This window comes from Hoplias malabaricus, chromosome 10, assembly GCF_029633855.1.
Source record: "Hoplias malabaricus isolate fHopMal1 chromosome 10, fHopMal1.hap1, whole genome shotgun sequence".
Lineage (NCBI taxonomy): Eukaryota > Metazoa > Chordata > Actinopteri > Characiformes > Erythrinidae > Hoplias > Hoplias malabaricus.
The window spans coordinates 22,493,741-22,516,489 of record NC_089809.1 but is presented as its reverse complement, the minus strand read 5'-3'; the positions used below and the strand labels follow the sequence as shown (position 1 = coordinate 22,516,489).

General features: G+C 40.3%; 1 long non-coding RNA gene across 1 annotated transcript; it reads right to left on the bottom strand.

The window, feature by feature from the left end:
* Positions 1-7,687: 7,687 nt before the first annotated feature.
* LOC136708007 (uncharacterized) lies at positions 7,688-22,496 on the bottom strand. Its single transcript, XR_010804308.1, has 5 exons — positions 22,264-22,496; positions 20,400-20,441; positions 18,077-18,320; positions 13,068-13,384; positions 7,688-9,424 (listed from the first exon to the last, which is right to left on the bottom strand). It is a non-coding gene; the product is annotated as an uncharacterized lncRNA (long non-coding RNA).
* Positions 22,497-22,749: the final 253 nt, after the last annotated feature.

The window sequence follows — 22,749 nt, the reverse complement described above, 5'->3', positions numbered from 1 at the left end:
AAAGTGAAAAAGTAAGTAAGATTTTCTTTTCTTGTTATATTGGTTCCTTCCCTCCCTGGGGGATGTCAGTCCATATTTGAAACCATGTTGCATGTTTTGAGCACACTTTTTTTGTGTGATCATGAAAACCAACATAGTTACATATTCAATTATAACCCTAGAGTTGCTTAGCCCCACCCATTTGGGTTTAAGTTGTAAGGACTGTTGCACCCAGGATTGCTTTTTGAAAGAACAAATATACAAGACATGCAGCCTGTATCATTCTGTAGTAGTCAGAGTGTGGACAAGGAACATGTTGAATAATAATGAGTGATTTATATCTATTCAGATGCAAAGGATATTAATAAACCTAAAAAATATTAAATGTGTCATAGGAGACTTTTCCATTGTCTAAACATTAAAGAATTCACTAGAAACATAAGTCATTTCAGACCATAGCAGTATTGTGAGACATATTACATATTGCACATTTCCAAACATATTGCCCAGTCCATCAATCAGCAAAGGTCAAGTGCTTTGACCTCTTGCTGCCCTTTACGTCCCTGCCCTGACAGTGGATGTAAAGGAATTTATCCAAATTCAAACACCAAAAAAACCCTAACACTGAGTTCTGTGGTCTGTGGATCTGTGGTCACCTGGAAGGACACATCGTCTCTGACTCCCAGCAGAGACTGGTCAGTTTTTACGGGGTGTCAGTACATACGTGTGTTGAATGTCTTGTCCTCTGACTGGCTATTGTTCTACATTTGACTGACAGCTGAAGGGCAGTTCAGGCTCTGCTCTTTGTTCCATCCCCAGAGGATGAGAATAAAAAAATTGTAACTGTACAGTAATCAAAGACTTCCTTTTAGACAGGTTCAAAGTATGTGGAGCTGTCAAAGAACCCTTACTGAGAATAGGAAATAGACATCAATCATGTCTAGGAGCTGCTGGTGTTCACTGCACAATGGACTTATCACCCCAGTGCCCAGACCTCAATGTACCTGAATGTTTTGGCATTTCTTTAAATTGTTAGAAAATGAAGACAATCTCCAAAACTGAACTCTGGAGGTGTGGAAACTTTCTTTAAAAGCTTGCTTTAAGTATAAGTACTCATTTTTTTCCCCTTGGATCTGGAAATTTCCCCTCTGCATCCTGGCCTACTGGGCCTCCAGAGGCTTCTGTGTAGGACAGTTCAGGTAATTGAGTCCTACACAGGCCTCAGCTTATTGTGGTGTTTATTCACTCTGCACTCTCAGATATGATCAGTAAGTTGGACATTTATGGCTGAGCATTTCTCCATTTACATTTGACGTATGTAGCAATATCATATCCATTTATTTTAAATGTACGCTCTCACATTTTTCTTCTACTACAGTAAGGGGTATTATTTAGGTCAGAACTAGCCATGTTTGAGTAATAATTATCAGGGATGACCCTGTGTTTTATACAAAATAGTGTGTGTGTGTGTGTGTGTGGTTCCTCACTGCTGCAGACCTCTTTCCTGTCTGACTCAGTGCCATCACTGTTGCCAAGGCAACCAGGAGGCAGCATGAAAGCTAGAAACAGAGAAGGAGTGATGGAGAGGTGCTGCATGGCACAGGGCCCACTGCCAGCAGCACTACAACACCACTGAGCTTTCCTCCATTTTCTCTGCATATGTGTGTGTGTTCGTTTGTGTACTTTTGAGATGTGCATTGGTGGCCTATGTGTGCACATCACAAACTATTACCCATATTCCATAATCAGCACTTTAGAGAGTCATTTAAACCTTGTAATCTATATACAGTAGTTCAATTAGAACTATTTACTCTCTTACCATATCTGAAGATAATAAATGGGTACCAGTATAAAACCAGTAGTGAGGCCTTGACATTCACTTTGTGTTTAACTCGATGTCTAGATAGATTAAAAATCATTATTCTTTGTTGATTGTTGGTGATTTGTGATTTGATATGAAATTGACCATTGTAGAGAAATTTACTAAACTTACAGGTGGGGTGATAGGATTGGGGTCACATTGCCAATTACCCAATTCTAGTGATTTTATTCAGTATTCACAACTACCATTGAAGCATATCCCTACTCATATCTACAGAACTAAATCTCATCACTATTGTAAAATAATATCCCATGCATCAGGAGACATATTTTACGTAGCATATTGCTATGCGTCAGATTTAAGAGCCACTAAATTCTTGGGGACATACTTATGAAAGGTTTCTATGCACAGATTTGATCTTAAAAGCACCATTTCTTTTAAGTAAATATTCCTGTTTAATTACTGATTTATGAACTGTGCATTTGATAAATTAAAAACATCTGGGTATATGAGGAAAAAGGTTTATAAGGATAAATTTAGGATTAAATTTAAGTCAAATTTCTAAAAGATGTACCTGGTTCTTATCACACATGCTGTAAATAATCCTGACATAGCACACTCTTTGGCACAGAGCACTTTACATTGAACCACTCTCAATGACTTTTAATAATTGATCAATTGTACAGAAATTCTGAAAAAAAAAATCCTCTTTTAGTTCCCCTTTAAGGTCTGTATGACCACATCTCACTAATTACTGTATTATTAAAAGTCGATCACTTAATCAGCATCACTTGCTTGGGGCAACTCCAACTTTCTCACACTGCCACAGCTTTACATTAGCATAGGCTCTCATTAATGAGCTGATAGGGTTGCTCTTCTCTTCTGCTCCATGAGAAACAAAAGCGAGGGTGTATATGGTTTGAGTTTAATGTTGGGAAGAGTCTGAATGAGGGGTGTGTATATGCGTCGGCTCTTATTTAAAATGCCAGACAGCGACAATGGCCTTGAACTTGAGGGTCCCCTTGACCTCAGGCCTATCCCTCATGCTCCTCCCTGTCGCCCTGAAAGTTCCATTGTTCAGCTGTCGGCATTAACTCTTCACACCCTCTACATGGTCTTCTCTCTGAGCAGTGGGCCTTCGTCATTCATGCTGGCTCGGTGGGCCCAGGCGACCCCGTCAATGTGTGAATGCCCCATGGGACGGTTTGTTTTCCCATAATCCGAATGCACAGAGTAAATTCCTTTCCCACACCCTCCATCTTAGGTTTCCTGCTCTTTTGTTTTACCAGATTGACTTTAGTCACCGTACGCTGATGGAGGAATTTGCAAGCCACACAGACAGTGACTCAGACACTTCTCACGGCTGGAGTGCCACTGTCAGAAAGGCAATCTTTGTGTGATTCATAAGACTTTAATAGGGATGAATGGGATCCCCAAAATCAAAACAGCATTACCTTTATTCTCAGTCCATCTTATTGTTACCATATTGGTAGATCTCTGTTACCGTAGCTAAGCTGTCCACAAATTGGTTAACCATAGGTGTGCTTTGAAAACAACACCAATTTCAGTGTCTTTGAGCTTTAGAAATAAATATCAAGAGCACTGAAGGATGCAAATGTATTAACTTACCGCTAAGCCATACTGCTGTGCCATCTTTCATACTGAGAGAAAAATTAACATCTCGCCATCCTCTTGCATGTGAATCTTTTTCACAGTTTGAGATTTATAATAGCCAGCAGTGTCATAAGCTCCAGTATAACCAATGTCAGGTTGCATGGGTTTGATTTAAAGAAAAAAAAATATCACTGTTTGAATGTATGTTTGCATTTTCAAGCTGTTTTTTTCAAGTGTTCCTTTGTCTTTAAATCCTAGTGCAGTTTTTCTCTTGAGGTTTAGATGGTCCTACTCTTTAAAAGATATGTGTCCTTATGTGTTGTTTGGAATGAGGCTTTAGAAGAACCACTGAAACCCATTCAATCGTGGTTCTTTTAAGAATCCCCTTGTGTCTGAACTTTTTCCAAGAACCATATCCAAAAACTTATTATGGAAACTGTACATTACGGCCAGGTTTGTCTTCAGTTTACTGATTTGTGCTTGGGTTATTCTTTAAAAATACTTATTGTTGGATCTGGCCCCAAAGTGAGCTAATTATGGCAGTAAATAATCACTGTAGAAGCACTCGCTCAATTCTGTGGCAATGAAATATAGTGGAGTTGATTGATTGATTGAATTAAACATTTAGTTTGAGAGAAGTGCACACAATGAAGTGAAAGAGAGTGTGGTGGGAGAGGGCAAGGCCAGCAGAGTGATGGATGATGGCTGCTTTTTGAAGGGGCTTCTGTCTGGAAGCGCTTCTCAGGTCCCCTGGCTTGCTGACGGTCAGCCGGGCAAGCGTAATGGCACTCCATGTAATGGAATCAACCACTCGAGTAACAAACAAGAGCACGCACGTCCACGCACTAACGTCTCTCTCACTTGCTCTCATTAACATACACTCCTTCATTTATCAAGTCATTCATCTCTTTTTTTTCCAAACGATGTCCATTGTTGTTAGGGTCGCTTAAGGTTGTTTATGTTGAGTTTACAGCCATAGCTCACTGTTTTGTCCTTGCTTTTTTTCAGTATTATATTACTGCTTCAACAGCAAAGAAAGAAGCAGTTTAATTCATATCCATAATGTAAGCACAATATCATCCACAATATTTAAAATGTAAATATTGCAACATTTTTTAGACCCCTTAGCTGTTCTACTGTTCTATTGTGTGCTAATAATAATATTAATAAACCATTTTCTAAATGTTTTCTAAATGTATCAGATGTAACAGGGACACTCCAATGTTGAGGTGTTAGCAATCAAGAGTGGTGGAAAGGGTGGATGAGTGCCCCTGCTATGAATGTCTATGAAAGAGGGACACATTGAGATACAATGAAAGCAATTCCGCATCTATAAAATATAAATAAAAGGCACAATAAAATTTGCTATCTGATTTAGAAAGATATTAACATTCCTTGACCTAACTGACATTTCAAAAGCAATAAGGAACACTGGCATGAGACAATATTCAGATTTCAACAAAACTTGTGTTCAGAAATGACCAATGTCTAAAGTTCTTTGTGACTAGCAACACGAAATTAGTGTTAAACAATGCAGTACCACCTTCCGTCAGTGTGGGGGTGATATGTGTTGTGTTTTTATTTAGCCGTTAGCTTACACCAAAATGATGTACTCAGAATTCTGGATAATGGTCATTTAGGGCCACCTATCCAATCCCTCTCAGGTTTCAGTTAACACAGTATTACAAGAATATGAAATGTTCAATCCTGGCCTAAACCTGACTAGTTTCACCAGCCATTTCCCCCTCGCCGCTCTTTCGGTTCGCCATTTTGACGGGCATCAACAATGCCTTTCTCCCACCAACAGCAGGTGATAACCACTGTATTAACAATCAAGGGACTTATTCAGTAATTAAAAGAGCAAATCAACTGTTCACTCTTGGCACAGGCCAGTGCTCAGGCCATGGATGCTCTTTCGGTGTCCTGGCAACTGGTAAACAAGGGGATAGAGAAAGAGAGCTTCCCTCCACAGTTCACATAATGGACTCCTGAACGCTGGCGCTTTAGCATGCTAATCATGCTGTGAGGGAGGCGAGTGCGGCGCTCAGGCGAGAGACCACCTCAACAAACACACACTCCAGCAGGACTAAGATGCTGTCTGCTAGAGATAACCAACATCTAACAACACATTTACATTTTACATATGTGAATAAGGCCTGCATGCATTAAACTCATGCCTCGTGAGAAAAATTGTTTATGATTCAGAGAAAATGTATTAAACTTGGGTTAGAATTTTAAGTGCAAAACTGCAGACTAAGGAAAAATACCATATTATGCAGCTTGTCAGAGAAACATTTTTTTCTGTTTGTATTATTTTTAATGTCAATTGAAGTATCCTCAGAGCTGCTTAGATTTTTATACCAATGCCACAGAAGAATGTCAGAACTGGGACAGAGTTAAAAAGGTGTGGACATCTATGGACAATTTAAAATCTTCACCAGCAGATAGATGTGACATCCATGTTTTCATATAATCGAAAAAAGGAAAACTGTCAGAAACAGTAAACATGTATTTGCTAATGAATGCAGATCAGCTGAAGTGCAAATATGTCATAGTTCATTCATTCATTGTCTGTAACTGCTTATCTAGTTCAAGGTCAGCGTGGGTCCTACAAGGAAATCACGGGGCGCAAGGCAGGAACATATCCTGGAGGGGGCGCCAGCCCTTCGCAGGGCAACACACACATATATATATAGGTAGATAGACAGATAGTTTAGTATTATAACTTCCATGATTCATATTAAAATCCATGATTCATGATCCATGATCAGCTAAAGCATTCTGTCATTAGCATTTTCTTTAGAACTGTTATGTGACATTTGTTGCACATCTTGAAGATTATACAAAGTGTTTTTTTTTCCTGAAACTGGACGTCCAAGCCAGGAAGAAGGTTTATTTTTACATTTACATTTTACAATACATTTAAGATGTTTGGCATACCCTACGGTCCTGAGTGACTTACAATGTTAATCATGTTACAGAGGGAGGCTAATGAAGTCTCTCCCAAGGATGATTACTGGTGTTGTGTGGTATTGCTGCTAAAGCTGTCAATCAATTGTAGCTTACCATGGAGGGCAGTTTGTGTTACTGACAACACAATACTACATTTATAGTGTATTCTTCTGAAAAGAATCGCTTATAGTTAAATAACTCACTGGCATTTGACCTGTAGATAACCCAGTGGTGAGTGAAGCATGCAGTGGGGCAGTCAGGTCTAATTCTACTCTGTGCCTTATGTTGGCTTGTTGTACTGTCTCACCCAAATGTGTGTAATATGTGCTTCATTACAGCATATTGTACACGTCTGCACCCTCTCTCCTGGCACTCTGACAGATTAGCCATTAGATTATGGGTTTCTTAGAGCTGCCAAGAAACACAAATGTAGGAGAGATGTCACCATCTATGCTACTTTATGGACTCAGACCAACTGGAGTACTTCTCGGCCAATTGTACATAAAATAATTGGATTAAATAGAACTTCAAATTGCGTGGCTCATTGTAAACAAAGCGTTATAGAGTCCAACTGCTGTTGTATCCAATCTGGATAAACTTCCAGTGCTCCATTAGAGAAAAGCTTTATTCAATGAAAGGTGCACAGGCGTAGTACCACAGATACAAGGGAACGGTGACTTGGTGCTGACTATGAAGGCAGTTTAGCATTTGCTGTGCATATTAATTTACCCAGCTCGCTGTTTTATTGCAGGCATCTTGGCTGTAAATACCAATGGCAATGCTTGTAAAATCACTCACTGGCATGTACAGAAATATGATGAATATCTATAATTATTTACATTATTTACTTCTTTTTACTGTGCAGGAATTTCAGAAAATGTCAAATAAAGCAGCTAATATTCAACTGAAAAGAGACACAAGTCTCAAAAAATTGTCTTTATTACAGCTGTTGTTCTGTTCTAGGAGACTTGATTATAGTTTTCAAAGAAAGAAGTTGGTTACATATTGTTCTTCTCGAAATATAAGAAACCCCACACACATTCGGTGAGAACAACTTTTTGCTTTTTAAATGTGAAAACATTCTGCTTATATGATGGTGGTTGTTCTGGTGGCCAGCCAGGTCTTGCAGGGGTGATAGGATTCTTATTTTCCTTGCATTATGAATTTACACATTTTAACAGAAACTTCTGTCTAAACCTAATTTCTTTATAAACATCTTGGAAGAATGGCTTTTTAATAATGAATAATAACCAATATCTAATAAACAATATTTTCTTTTGTCTTAAATTGTTGCCTGTTATATTTTTTCAAAAGAAAAGTCGCAAATTTATTTTGTTTTCAATGTAAACCTTTTATTAGTATCCATAAGAGGACAAAATTATTTAAGGCACAAATGGTAGCCTATAGGAACATTAGTCACATTAGTCTGTATGAACAGAAAGCCTACATTTCACACCAGCAGGAGGACAGGAAATCATTTGCATAGATCATTTATACATTTAACTTTCAGAGTAGTGCAAACAATAAATACTCAATTATATATTTTGTTTTACTTATATTGCATAGTAAATGATTTTCATTCACTGTTCTCATATATAGTAAATCCCTTATAGTCAATACAGATTGACAACTGAAAAATTTAACCACATCAGTGTCCATGACAAAAGAAGTGGGTCTCAAATACAGATTGCACAGTTCTCATTAAAAAATAGAATGCTAATGGATTTGCATAGACAATTGACAATATATAGTTGCCTCTGCCCAAGCCTGATTATTTACGAGAAAAGGGAATGAAAGTCATGGAAAGAAATAAAAATAAAGAATAAGATACTATGCTTATTCAACAATTTTAGAAAAATATTATCTTCCAATGAATCAGCTAAAGAAATCAGCATTCAGTGATTAGTTATTTGCTAATCAAGTACTTTACATTCTTCTAACAAAGATATATCTCTCATAATGTAGTGCAAGTGTGATTTATTGTATTTCATATATTTCTGATAATTGTTCAAAAATGAAATAAAACAAAATTAAAAATTAATATCTGCACTTGAAGTTTGTAACTGAATTCATTTTCTAATATTTATCCTTTTATAAATGCTAATTTTCGGGACCGATTCTACACTGCTGCTTGTTGATTGCAAGTCGAACGCAAATTGCATAGAGAATAAAGACAACAGCTCTCTCTACACCAAATGTGTAACTGTCAACACACAGAGCTGTTCAATCACAGTGCAATACCCTTCACTGCTGCCGGCCGGGGTGGGGGGGAGGGGGGGATATCACATTCATACACTCACTTCACAAGCCCTAAATCATCCCTAGAGCTGAATATGGGCTGTGGAAATGATCATTGAGATATATTTCCACTCTGAGTATGAGTTAGTGATGAACTATAACAGAAGGATACAAGGACGTTACATATTTCTATCATAGTGCTTCATGTGGAATATCAAATAAAAGAGAACTAGAAAGGAAGAGAGAGAAAACGGTTATATGAATGTGTAAAGTGCTCTATGCTAAAGAAAATATATTGCTACACAGAGTCCGTATAGGGAGATTAGACCAGCTGATTGTCCTGACCTTGGTTAAATACATTTTAAAAAGATCTATCTTTTTTTCTCCAAACACAGGTGAATATCTGACCTCTATAAGCTTCTCTTTCCAAAAAGATGCAAGATGAATTAACAATAGAATCCTGAAGAGTTTCATGTTTGTCTTTCAATCCTAAATGCATTTAATGGTAATAATATATTGTAATACACACAGTATTAGATTATTTTACTTTCAGGTATGTGTCCTCCATTGCAGGTGGGGTATGCATGGCTAATTTTAGAATGTTAAATAAAAATAAAGTAGGATAAAATATTGATATAAAACAAACTCAAAATATCAATAGAATATACTTTTAAAGTGCTATAATGTTATCACGTTGGGGCACGCAGTAAAAGGAAGCGAGCATCTGTGTAAAATGAAAGCCCTTCATCAGTAGATATTGATGTGCTGTCCATTCTTGAGAATCATTCGCTCAGATCCTCTGTGTTGCTCCTCCAAGACCTGAAACACAAGCGTTGGGGAAACAATTAAAAATAGGACAGAATCACTGCTTCATTTAGAAGAACTAGAATATAAATTTAAAGCTTCCTGTCCTGAAACACCTAGATTCACTAATTCATTATGCAAAGCACTTCCTTTATAGCACGTGTAACTGACTGAATAGTTTGAATACTTTCAGTTCAGTATTCCTTGAATGTACAGTCTTATGTACCCCCTTGTTTTTGCACAGTGAGTAGAGAATGCCAGGTGGAGGATTGAGGGCGAAGTTGAAGGCGTCTCGGCGCATGGTACGCCCTGAGGCTAAAGCAAAGAGGAGGCATGTGACTGCTGCTAAGCCTGAGATGCTGAGGCAAACTACAGAGGAAGCCCAGTTTCTCCTGCACAGACTGACAAGCAACTTAAGGTATTGAGGTCAAAGGGGACACAAGGCAAATGGTCCAAATGTTAATGTTACAAGCACATCGCCTTCTGGGTCACTCAGATCTTGTTTGGTGAAATTGACTGGAGTAGAAATCTGAGGCCCTGTTTGATGCTCAAGAACACCATGTTTTGCCAGTGTAAATCTGTCGGCAAGTCTGCTTCATGTTACCTGCATCGGAAACATGATTTAAGCTATACATTGCTCTGGAAAAGCATGTCTACCAAATGCCATACCATTACCTTTCTATCTGTGAGATATTTATAGCTAAAGCTGGAGCTGTAGTAAATGTTGGATGTGTGGTTGGTTATTTCTGTGGAATATCAGTTCCATTTTGATACCCACTGAAAGTGTCTTGAGTCTTATTTAAATATCTGTCCCATGCCTAAAGGGAGCTAGCTCAAGTTAGGTCCTCGGTTTAGAGCATGAAGATGATTGTAGCCCCTAGAAAGTGTGACTCCACCTATACTACTGCATGTATTGCATGATGTGACTGCAGCTCATTGTGGTTAAGACAAGTTGCCCTTTTTTACGTTGGTCTGTGATGGGCTTTGTGCTTTCTTAGAATAACTAAAGAGGAAACTGTTCTGAGATCAGCATGAAATGTGGCTGCTGACTGAGGAGGCTGTAACTGCAGGTGATGGAAAACAGAGGGGGGCAGAAAAGACTGTGAATGGAGGGGTGAGAGGAAGTACAGACGAGTGTTGAGAATGAGGGTGAGGGTATGCCATGGCGACCGTAGGAAATAGACGACACACTGTTGTCATTGTAGGTTGAGCTGAATGAGGTGAATTTACACCCGCAGCACGCGCCCTGTTAAATCTGGGCAGCAGGACTGGAAGAGAGAAAGGAGGGGGTAGAAAAGGGGTGTGTGTGTGTTGCGGGGTGGTGCAACACAGAAAGAGGGTCTGTTTAGATTCTGGGTATGTTGGTGGGCACAAGCGTCTCTGAGCCAAATGCGGCACACAGAATCTTCACTTTTATTTATGCACCCCCCCCCCCTTCTTTTCAGATGCCTCGTCTTTCTTTCTCACTTTCTTTCTTTCTTTCTTTCTTTCTTTCTTGATTTCTCTCTCTCCCTCTGCTTGTCCTAACTGAATGAATAGTCATGGCAGTGCTACTGTGTAACTGCTCCCCTCCCTCCCTGCCTTAGTTTCTGAATAGGGGGGCTGAATTGAGCAAACAGTCGGCCTGTCAGCTCAATAGGCGGTCTGGCCATGAACTTCAAGTCCTTCCCAGGCCCCCGGCGTCACTGGCAGGAGGGGGATGAGGAGTGCGGGGGTAGGTGAGGGAGGGATATGGTGTAGGGGGTAGGGGGTGTGGGGGCTAGTGTGGTAACCCAGACAGTCTCAGACTCTGGGGGGCCCCTGGTGCCCGTTTTTCTTTTTTTTTTTTTTGGGAGTCCTCACCATGGTGGTTCCCAAGGCTGGTGCCTGCATGAAGAGCAGGAGACCAGCTGCTTGGTTGTCCCAAAAGGAGGGGTTTGTGTGTGTGTATGCAGTGAGTATGCAGACATGACACTCTTTGCCCCCTCACCCCACGCCTTGCCCATGCTCGACTCGCCCCCAGCTATACACACACTACCACACGCTCCCAGACGCAAGCTGCCGCCGCGCCCTCACTCCTCATCAGCTCCACACTAAAAGCAAGCCTCTGAGGCACTGCTGTTTGTATTGTTTTTGCTGTGCATAATTTCCTCAGTCCCCACTAAGCCAGACTCATCCCCACATTACCACCTGTTTACTGACACACATCATGATTACAGACTAAAGCTTCTACTTCATAGACTCAGAGGTCGCTAGGTTTTCTAGACATAAAGCTTTAGTACAATTAACAAAATCAAGATTTTAACTTCAGAATTCCGTCTATGTGCAGCAAATAATAATAAAAAATTGACATGCCTTTCAATTCCGAGTTCATTCTTAAAAACACACTATACTCCAAGCTCATTGGAGTGAAGTCAAAAAGGAACCACATTTGGTTTCCAATGTTGTGAAGAATTTGAACCTCCACATATTTTAAAATTTCTATTGAAAGATTTTCTTTCAACCATATGGCCAAGCCCAATCCAAGATCCTCTTTTACAGGGATAATGAGCATCCTATAAATACTGTGGATGGAATCTTTGCAAATCGTATACAAGCCTAAGCTTATCTACTCTCTGGGGGTACTGGTTTCTTTTGCCATTGACTTATGTTTGGCCATCTCCTGTACTGTCTCACTCACTCCCAAGCTAAGCGCATCACTTCTGTACTGCAGTGGGAGCATTGCCACTCAGCCTGCACTATATCAGCTGGACTGTGGCATTGTCTAGACCTCCAGTGAGGAGCCCCAAACAAAGGCCACTCTCTGAGAGAGTGTGGGACAATGGGTAGCATTGTTTACCCACTCTCCTTTAGTTAATCAGGCCCAGCCGGCTCTAATTGGTGTTTTGGTTAAGCGGGTTTTAAACTTATAGCTCCCTGGCCTGAATAACTGAGAGCCACAACAAGTACACCAGCGAGAACAATACTCAACTTGTCTGGGCAACACTCCCAAAAACAAACTAAGACGTAAAGAGGGTCTGCTAATATTGAAACTGCACAACCTCCCTCCACTGCACCATCTCTAAATATAGAATGAGTGACCGTAATTAAATGTGAATTGCATATAGTTGTGTAATTGTGCCGAATTGCTTTTGCTACTGTCCCAGTAGTTTTAGTAAAAGCAGTCTGAGACTTTAAAATTCCAAACATTTGTGATCTATTCATCATTTTTTGCCTCTCTCAGCACAGCGAGGTTCTTCAGCTCAGCGCCTCAAGATGTGAGAAAAAGGCTCCCTATTTTTCTTCAAAATGGCAGCGTGCCATCTCTGTGCCTGGCATGGCGGCGAGGCGGGCAGTAGAATCCCTGATGGTGCTCTATTCATTTCTTGTGCCCGCAGATGCCCGCCTTGACTCCCCTCCTATTGTGATGGAGAATGATTTAATGCAAGCGAGTACAAAATGCTTCCCCGCCCATTTTAGCACCAGCGACGTGTGATTTTCACAATTAACAAACACATCTGCTGTAATTAAAAAAAGAAAAAGAGAAAGGGGGCTTGCGCTGTGTGTGTGTGTGTGTGTGTGTGTGTGTGTGTGTGTGTGTGTGTGTGTGTGTGTGTGTGAGAGAGAGAGAGAGAGAGAGAAAGTGTATGGTGGAAGGGGGGCAGGGTACGAGATGGAGAAGAGCGATGGTGGGTCATACCTGCTTGTTCCTCCTCCCTCTTCCATTTCATGCCAGTGTGCTCTAAGATGGTGGCGAGGCATGGGCTGCTACTCATGATAGGAGGAAGGGGCAGGCAGGGAAAGGAGGGGTTGTGAGAAAGAGAGAGGAAAAGAGAGAGAGAGAGAGAGAGAGAGAGAGAGAGAGAGAGAGAGAGAGAGAGAGAGAGACGCATCACTGGGGCTCATGGAGGGTGAGCAGCTTCAACACCAACACTCCCCTCCTCCTTAACATCCTCCATGTTTTCCTTCCCTTTCGCTGGCATCTTTCATTGAGAGAGAGAGGGAGGGATCGGCGGTCTGTGCAAAAAAAGAGGACAAATGGAAAAAGAAAGAGTAAGAAAACATAAACATGAGTTAGCCGTGCTGCCAGCGTGTGAGGGGCTATGCACAATCAGGCATGTGCACACACACTCACACACACACGCACGCCCATACCTTTTCATGTCTGTTCACATGGTACAGTCTGCCCCTGAGCATGCAAATGACTTTCATTATGCAAATGCATGCAAATCAGACCCAACCATCTGAGAATCAAGGCTGGGAAAAATCTACACTGAGAGATTGAATGAAAAAGAAAGAGAGCAAGGGATAAATCCTTTCGGATGACAGGAGACTGCTAGCAGAGGTAAACGTTTCTGTGAAGGAACAACGATGGCCCAGGGTGAACAAAAATAGCTTCCCCTGGTTATGGGAGATTTAATATTGCTCTCTCTCACCCTAGGCTTTACTTCCAGTAATATGATGACTATTAAACTAACACTTTTTTTTGTTGACATATATGTTTGCATTTTTCTGATTTACAGCTACAACAGCAATGATCACATTCTCCATCAAATGACCTTGTGTGTTCTTTGTCATGAACAAGTCAAGCACGTGACCGTAAAATGCAGTGGATGCTCTATAAACTACAGAGAATATAGCAACAACACCAGGCTTGTAAGAGGCATCAACATTGGCTGGACTCAGAAGCTGCTACATTCTTCCTTAAGCATATTTGAGCCAGCATTTCAGACCCACAAACATGTGCAACACAGTATAAACTATGTATAACTACGATGGTCAGTTCACAGGCCTGGTTCCCAGTTGTTTCATAGACTAATGTCTATACAGTGGATCAGTGCATCTCCAGACAGCATCCCCTAGAGCTCCAGGCAGCATATCAAGCAGTCTTTGTTTTAAGGTGTCACAGCTCTGAGTCTTAAAGTAGACTGAGTGTGAGAGAGTTGGACTGGGAGAAAGTAAGGAGTGGAATTATAGGGGTGGGGTTCCGCTGAATGGCAGCAAACCTTCCCTAATTGGCACTTGACATTTTTTTGCAGCAGCCCTCTAAAGTGGGCCCACTCTTAAGCCCTCTCCAGGCCCTTGTTAGAAAAGTGCCTTATGCAAATAGAGCGAATAGGGACCATTGTAAAGCCTCTGACATTAACAGCTGAGGTAACAATGGAATTGTGTGCTTTCAGTGGACCTGTAGGTGTGTTGGAGAGAGACCAGGACAATTGGCCAATATGTGAACAGCTATCCAAGTGACGTGCAGGGAGGGGAAAAAGCATTACAGCAGACTGAGCGCTGGTTGAGTGTGCTGAGCTTTTGACAAAATGGCCCCTTAAGGAGCTCAGAAGCAAGGAAATGCATGGCTCTCCAACATTGGAATATTTACTTACTAAAACAGTATGTGTGTGCTGTGATTAGCTTTGGCAGACTGTTAGCAGTGTAGTGTCTATGCTAATTATTTGATTGGATAATGCAAATTAAAGCAGGTGTAAAATCTTTACTCTAGAATGTGAGGAATAAAGTAAATGTTAAGTCAATCGTTTTTATTTATTTCTGAGATGATAAAGTCACCTCCAGAGAGAAGCAAGCTTTCCATAACAACCAAACCCAATTTTAGCACCTCAGTTTGGTTTTGGCCATTTTTAACGTCTTCAAGGAAGAAAGCCTAGGAAACCCACTGTTAATATTGCATAAGCTGTAATTATTGTGCTCTAGTATCCATGCAGATATATGTTTTGCTTCTCGTGTGGTCTCTATGATGTTGACCTTCACCTGTTAATGCAGCTCCCAAATCCTAATCTCCATTGTGTGTGGGCCCATTGACTTTGCCAATAGCCTAAAAGTACATTCACATTTCTCCGGGCGCGACAGTAGGGCGGGGGACAGGGGGACTAAAGAGAAGAGCATTTAGTCCTCGGTTTCCTATCCCACAGTGCTGCCATTTTGGGGCTCAGTTGGTGTGTTCCGTAGCTCGAAAGAAAGGGAGCGACAGGGCAAGAATCAGTTAGCTTCACTCCAACAACAGCTTGGAAGTTGTGACTGAGCCGTTGTGAAAGGATGGCAAAGGAATCCATTGTGTCTGTGTGACAAGTGAACTAGCCCTATTGATGGTACAGTCGACTGGAAAGGGGAGTTGAGGAGAAAGGGGAAGGGAGGCAAAAAGGAGAGGGCTATAGTGCTGCTTCTAGTTGACACTTGGAGACTAAATTGGCTTGCTGATAGCTTACACCCCCATCCCACTCCATACAGCCATGTTGAAAAGGAAAGGTCCATACCAATTGGTTCATCAGATCACTTTGCTTTACACTGAGTGCTTGACTTATTTCACCTCAGTGCTAACCAAAGCTGATATATAGATGTTTTATAAAGTAAAACATGATTATCAGTATAGGTTGGATGTGTGTGGGGAAAAAACAAGGCACAAGCAACAATCCATTCACCTCCACTCTGACAAAAGGTCTGAAGTCCAGACTGAAGCAGCTTTTAATACCAACCAGACCAAGCTACATAGGCAGCATATGTTGCCGGCATGGTGATGGCATATGCTGCTCAATGGAGAGATTTGCCCTGGCACTCGTGTACTGCTAAACATTGAAATGTTTAATAGTGCCAAGTGCCAAGCTCCACTGAGGCCACAGAGACCATGACATACTCCAGGTCTGTCTGACGATGTTCAGGTGAGTATGGCTTTCAATCCAAAACAAAATACAAAAAAGTGCACCACATCCATTCACTTCCCGTGGAAGCCATGTTGGTGTTTGATGCAGCAGCTGCATTGCAGCAGTCACCCAATTGTGGCTACTCAGCTGATGCTGCTCCTCACTACATGGCCAAGGGCAGAGACTGTTTATATGAAAAGTCACACATGACTACTTCATTCAACTCTGTCCCTCGTAATGGCCTTTTCTTTGTGCAAGTCTAACCATACAAGATGCACACACACACTGGGCCTAAACACAACTGGCACAGTTTCAACAAAAAAAATTTCCTTCATGAATTGTCACTATGAGGCCAAATTCTTATCTTAAAACACTGGGTAAAATGTGAAGCTCCTAGGCCTCCCCTACAGTTGCAGAATATAGTTCACTTTACCAGCACTGTTCTGAAATGAACGGGAAGGGGGTCGTTTCCTACCATCCTCCACAAGTGACACAGTGCAGTTTCTGAAGTGCTGAACCTGAAGCAGCAACAGTAGAGGCTCTATTCTCTCTATTACAGGTCTACTAATGTAATACTACTGAGAATATACTAACAAGTGTCGCTTTAAATGGTTGCTGTCCAAAACAAAATGTATCTGCAAATTAGTAACTACATTTTTTTTCGGAAGTCAAATGTAAAATGATTTTATTCTAAGTAATTCTGAAGGATTTCTATTGGTTTATCATGAAAGTTCCACACAATATAAAGGCCCGCTGCTGTGTTCAAATGAAGTAATAAAATAAACTAAATCTGCAAAAATGGAGATACATGTTTTTTTTTCTTTTGGGCAGCAACAAAATGATAAAGTAATTTTAATTTACCATTAACTTCAATAAATGATCTCCAATGTGCTGACATTATGATTTACATGAAGGTTCAGTCTTCAGCCAATAAGCAGTATGTCCTAAAGAAAGCTAATGAGACAACACTGAATGAGATCAAGTGTAAAGGTGTTATGATCTGATTGGCTAGAGGCCTCCAACTGGCTCGGTTTTATATGGAGTCTTAGAAGGTGGAATTGTCCTCCTAATTGTAGCTGTCAGCACTGAGGTTCTGCTTCAGCAGCTCTGCTCACTAGCTCACACTGAGGACCACAGCAGTGTTCACCATCATCTCGACAAGCTTCTCTGCTCATGTTCATCTCCCGTGTTGGGTTGATTCTAGCCCATTCACAACATCAAAGTTGTGATGTGGAAAAAAATGTCAGCTCCAATCAGGCACCTCTCTACTACAGCCACACAGAATACACCTTAAACCATTGCTGTCTGTTTCCTTGTGAATTAGCAAGAACATTTGTTCAGGAATGACACAATCAAATAGCACATTAAAGAACCTTGAAAGTACAAATGCTTAATGAAAAATCCATAAGTGTAAATATAGAAAAAAAAGAGTTAAGTTGCATTGAGTTGCAGTTGTTTGGTTTCGGGGGCTAAATAATAAAGTGCAATAATAAAAAACAATATTAATATATTAATTAAAGGTTTTTATTGTAACCTTTCACTGTACTTTGTTACTAAATGTTATTTTGTTATAAGATTATAAGATGTTATACGATTAAATGTAGTATAAAAAATGTTGTTCTTTCATTATGCCATTTTATGTAATTCGCATAACTTTCCTGTGGGCGAAAATAAAGCCAGACGTCTTGGGCCCTTTTAAAGTCTAAGACAATGCTGAATTAATCCACCTACATCATGGCGTAGTGCAACCACTGGTGCTGGTCCCTGTAAAGGCACCTGAGCTCCAGCCTGTGAACATGTGACCAGTGCATTAAGCCCTTGCATGCACTGTGTTCTAGGATCAGGAGATTACAGACTAAAAATCATCATGTTTGACCAACCAGGCAGTAGCACTCTACTGAAGAACACAGACATGCTTTCTGTGCTTACTACACATCACCTCAGTAGCCAACACTTGCAGACTCTCCTGTTCATTAATGCGCCTTTGTACCTCTGATGTGCTAAACCAGTAAAACATCTGTTTTCAGAACATTCAGCTAGTTTAAAAGAAGAATCTTACCATTTCTTTTTCTTCCAGAGACCATTTTATATCTTGGCTTCTGTATAAAGGTGAAGTGTGATATGAAGAACTGAGTGGGTGGTGCCTTTCAGGTGTGTAATGGGATTCTTGTTACTTTCGGTTATCTAGCTTTATGAAGAATGTACATCACTCATACAGCTAGATAACCAAAGATAACAGCCAACCCCTCCGGCCAACCATCCTTTTCCAACCGCAGGGGGAACTGAGAGGCTCAGAGTCAGACCTAAAAATAGAGAAGGCTTTGATTAACTCTGCAATTAGGACTGCCACTGAGTCCACTGTGTTTTAGATCAGCTTCAACAAAGCATTAATTCAGTGTAATTTAATCACTGTGTAATTGGTTATAAAATAAACAGATAAAATATGTTAACACAGTTCACAATTGCACAACCTTATATTGCTACGTATTTGTGTTAGACTGTACTGGTATATTATTGGACAATTGCAAATGGTAAAAATATTACATAATACTGTAGTACTCCTCACTCCTCTCAGAACCGATGTGCTGTGGTCATAACAATTGTCAAAACTAAATATGGCTTTATACTTTTAACATCATACAGAGCGCCCTAAATTGTCACTTCTATCTCACTTGCCAGACTTCTCCCCCTATAAGAGAGAGATGGCTTCTGTTACTCCCTGCAAAGTCTGAGATTTATTTCTAAATGGAAGAAAGACACAGGCAGAGCTGAACAAGGAACAAACAGAAATGCTGTTTGTTTTCATTTTCTCCACAAATTCAACACCAAGATGAGGGTGTTTGTTTATCTCACTGCAATCTTTCTCTTCCCCTCCACCCCTCTCTCCCTCTTTCTCTCTCACACAGACACACACACACACATTGTTTTCATGCTCTTTTGAGCTTCATTCATTTCATGGTTTTGAAGCCTAACCTTATACTAATCTTAAAATACGTATTCATCTAAAATACAATTATTTACGTTGTGGACACCAGCACATGGCCCCCACTGGAAGACAAGTCCCCAGAATATGAGTGTGTAAACAGATTTTGGTCCCCACGACGTCAATGAAACCGTACATATGCAAATGAAATAGGAGTTGGTCCAATTAAAAGCCTTTGTGTGAGCAATCCTTCCCATTCCCTCTCTGAGGTGTTGTAATCAGAGAGAGAGAGAGAGAGAGAGAGAGAGAGAGAGAGAGAGAGTAATCACTCATTACAGCGTTTCATGCCAGCCAAAATGGCAACGCTGGGTCAAGTTCAAACATTTTCATTTACACTATGCTCTATCCATCTCCCATCACCTAATTATTTCGCTAATACCACCAGCAAGCTGTTTACAGTACAAACTGTCCTCACTCTATCTCTCAGCGATCGGCCAAGCATTCGTGACATTAAACAAGGAATATAGGATCATCCCTGCGAATAAACATTGTAGCTCATCGACAATAAGCAAGATAGAACAATTAATTTAGACTCTTTATTAATAAAATAGTAATAATAATAATAATAATAAATAAATACATAATAATTATTATAATAACAGGTTAAATGGGCTACAATATTATCCTCTGAATCTTGATTCATGTATCGTAATCAACAAAAAATAAGGATTCTGATATATTTTTAAATTGCATGATTTACTTAAAAAATGTTGTCTATATTACTGATATATTTTGCTAATAATTTAATGTGCTAAATGTGACTTTATTAATTAAGATGATTTTAGAACGACAGAAAACACCGGATAATTTGTAACAAAAGGCGTAACTTTTTTTGTTAAATATTTCAGCTGTTATAAAACTATGGCCTTTTCATGAAACTGTAGCAAAAATAAGTTTGTTAGCAGTTTCGTGATGTAGGCTCTGATTAAAAGCGTTTTGATGTTGAACGAAAGGAAAATATTTCATAGTTAATATTTTATTTCAATTAATGAGTGTGGAGATTTAGCGTTAGATATGTAGTGTTCACTTGTGTTGATTTGGTTGTTTTATCCTGGCTCTGCTGTAATTACCGCCTGTGAAATTTGTGATGGTCGTTGTTGGGTCTATTAATGCTGCACTAAAGTTAATCCGGGTAATCTCAAATTTAAAACTGCCCGATTTCCACGTATTGGATTGAGGGGTCTATGAATTTATAAGAGGCGCTGTGTTTTAATTTAGGGTACAGCTGGTATTGTCTTGAGGCCTAAATTCTACGTTAAAAGCAGCTGTAAATCTCTACTATTTTACTGTCTTTTTTTCACATAGTTTATTCTTTTCATACAGGGAGAGTACTATATATATATATATATATTGTGTGTGGGTGGGTGCGCGTGTGCGTGCGTTCGTGTAAAATCATTACCTTTATGCTGAACACCAGTGCGTCAGATTATTTGGGAACATTCTGGAAAACAATAAGAGAGAAATGAGCGCACATTCTTCAGGACCTTTTCTGAAGAATATTTTGCACCAAAGCGCTGATGCTGAAGCCGCTGCTCAGTTGCGTCGCATGATCTGAAAAGGAGGCCCAAACTATTGGTTAATCTCGAGCAATCGGCCCAAAGTATGTGCATATCCCACCAATCCGCCTCTCAGACCCTCAGCCGCAGCACGCGCTGATCTCTGACCCTGTCAGTGAGTAACACTCTTATACTTAGTACTTATGAAGAATCAGCTTTTCTCAACCATCAGGTGATAATGGACACTGAGGAAGTCTAGACTACAACAAACTACTGAATTATTCCTGAATGAACAAACCAGGTGGTGTAAATATATCTAGTCGAATAGACGCCATTTTAGCGGGAAACATATTGGAACATGTTGGCGCTATTATCACTGGCCTAATACACTGTTCTGAAACCTATCAACCCTATGGACAGGGCCTCAAACCCTAAAAATAGGGCCCTTTTCAGTCACTAGCATAAAAATACTGACCTCAGACGTGAAAAAAAACACGAATTATATTCCATAAATATAATAAACCCATATGCTAATAGGTATAATATTTGTTAAGTTTGATAAGAAAATGAGTATCAAAATCTTCTACGGATATACAGAACATTTCTGCATAATATCATAAATGCACAATCACGTTTAATCTTTAGAATTTCACATAATAGAAATATAAATCATAAAAATTACTGGTACACATGCTGGGATATATTTTAAGTTTTACCTACAGAGTGGGCAGGCTGCGGGGCACGTGGAGAGCGGATATCCGGCCTTGTGCACTACACTGACCATGAGGATTAAGCTTTCTCTCTCTCTCTCTCTCTCTCTCTCTCTGTCTCTCTCTCTCTCTCTCTCTCTCTCTCTGTCTCTCACTCTCTCTCTCTCTCTCACACACACACACCGCAAATGCACATTTTGGTTAATCCAAGCTATTCAAACATGAATGTATCTCTATTTTCAGCAATAAAAAATAAAAACAACACTAATGTACTCATTATTTGTAGATTCACTTCTAAGCAATTAGACCTTCTTCAGCAGCACATAAGTTCAATAGCATCGTTACCGTTTTAATACGTTAAGAATTTCTAGTTATCCTTTTACCACATATTTAAAAGACATCATATGGTGATTTGGAATTAGGTGAATGAGGGAAATGCTTTTAAAATTATACACACCTCAGGTATCCCAGCACAGTATTTGACTCTGGCTCGGAGAAGATTTAGTCATCAATTAAAAGAAAACCATTACTCTTACCACCAACCACACAGTGATTCCGCGTGCTGCATACTCCGTTATTCGGAAAGGACACACACACACACACACACACACACAAAACAAACATCTTCCTGTTTTTCCTCCAAAAAAGTTGGATGAAAAAAAACTTGTATGAAATATAATGCAAGACCATAGCAGATATATCAAGACAAGCACACACACACACATGCATACACACACACACATATATATATATATATATATACGATAGTACAAAGGAAACAACTAAACCCCACACTATGAAGAATAAAAGAGCAAGCAGAATTAACGGAGCTAAACCCTACACACGTCTCGACCCGAGACATTGCAGCTGTGCGTACGCTCCGCGTGAACCGGTAACGTGCACTGTTTTCTTATCACGTCCGAGTTCAAAATGAGACAGGATGTTGCTTCAGAAAACGACAATAAATGCCCGCCAGTCGTGGTTTTATACATCAGGAAAACAATGCAGTCTACTAACAGACTGAAGCGCAGCACAGTCACATACGTATCGCACTCACCGAGTCGTGTGCAGAGCTCCGCGCTCTCCAGCAGGTCTCGCGATCTGCTCTCCCTCACTGCCGCTGCGGCTTCATGGCTGCAGCTCCGCGTGACGTCACTGTGTGATCCCCACAGCGCGCCCTCCAACGCCGTACCCCCGTCTGCGAGCGCACAGAGAATCCCACCCTAACCTCGCTCGCTCTGAGTGCCTTTCCCCTTCTTTCCCTCCCTCTCTCTCTCTCTCTCAATGTGACTAGAGTGTTTACGGCTGGTCTGGACTCCTACACTCAAGTTTAAACACATATAGCTCGTGGAAGCTCCTCCCCCTGCCAGAGTCTCCGCCCTTTAGCTTTCAGCCTCGCACGCACACCCAATCTGCTCTGAATTTGCTGTGATTTTTTTTTTTTCAAATTCAGTCATTCTGGTAATGTGAGTGTTAATTACAGTGCTTAGTGTTCACTTTTGGCCATGTGATTTTTAATACACACACACACACACACTAAAAA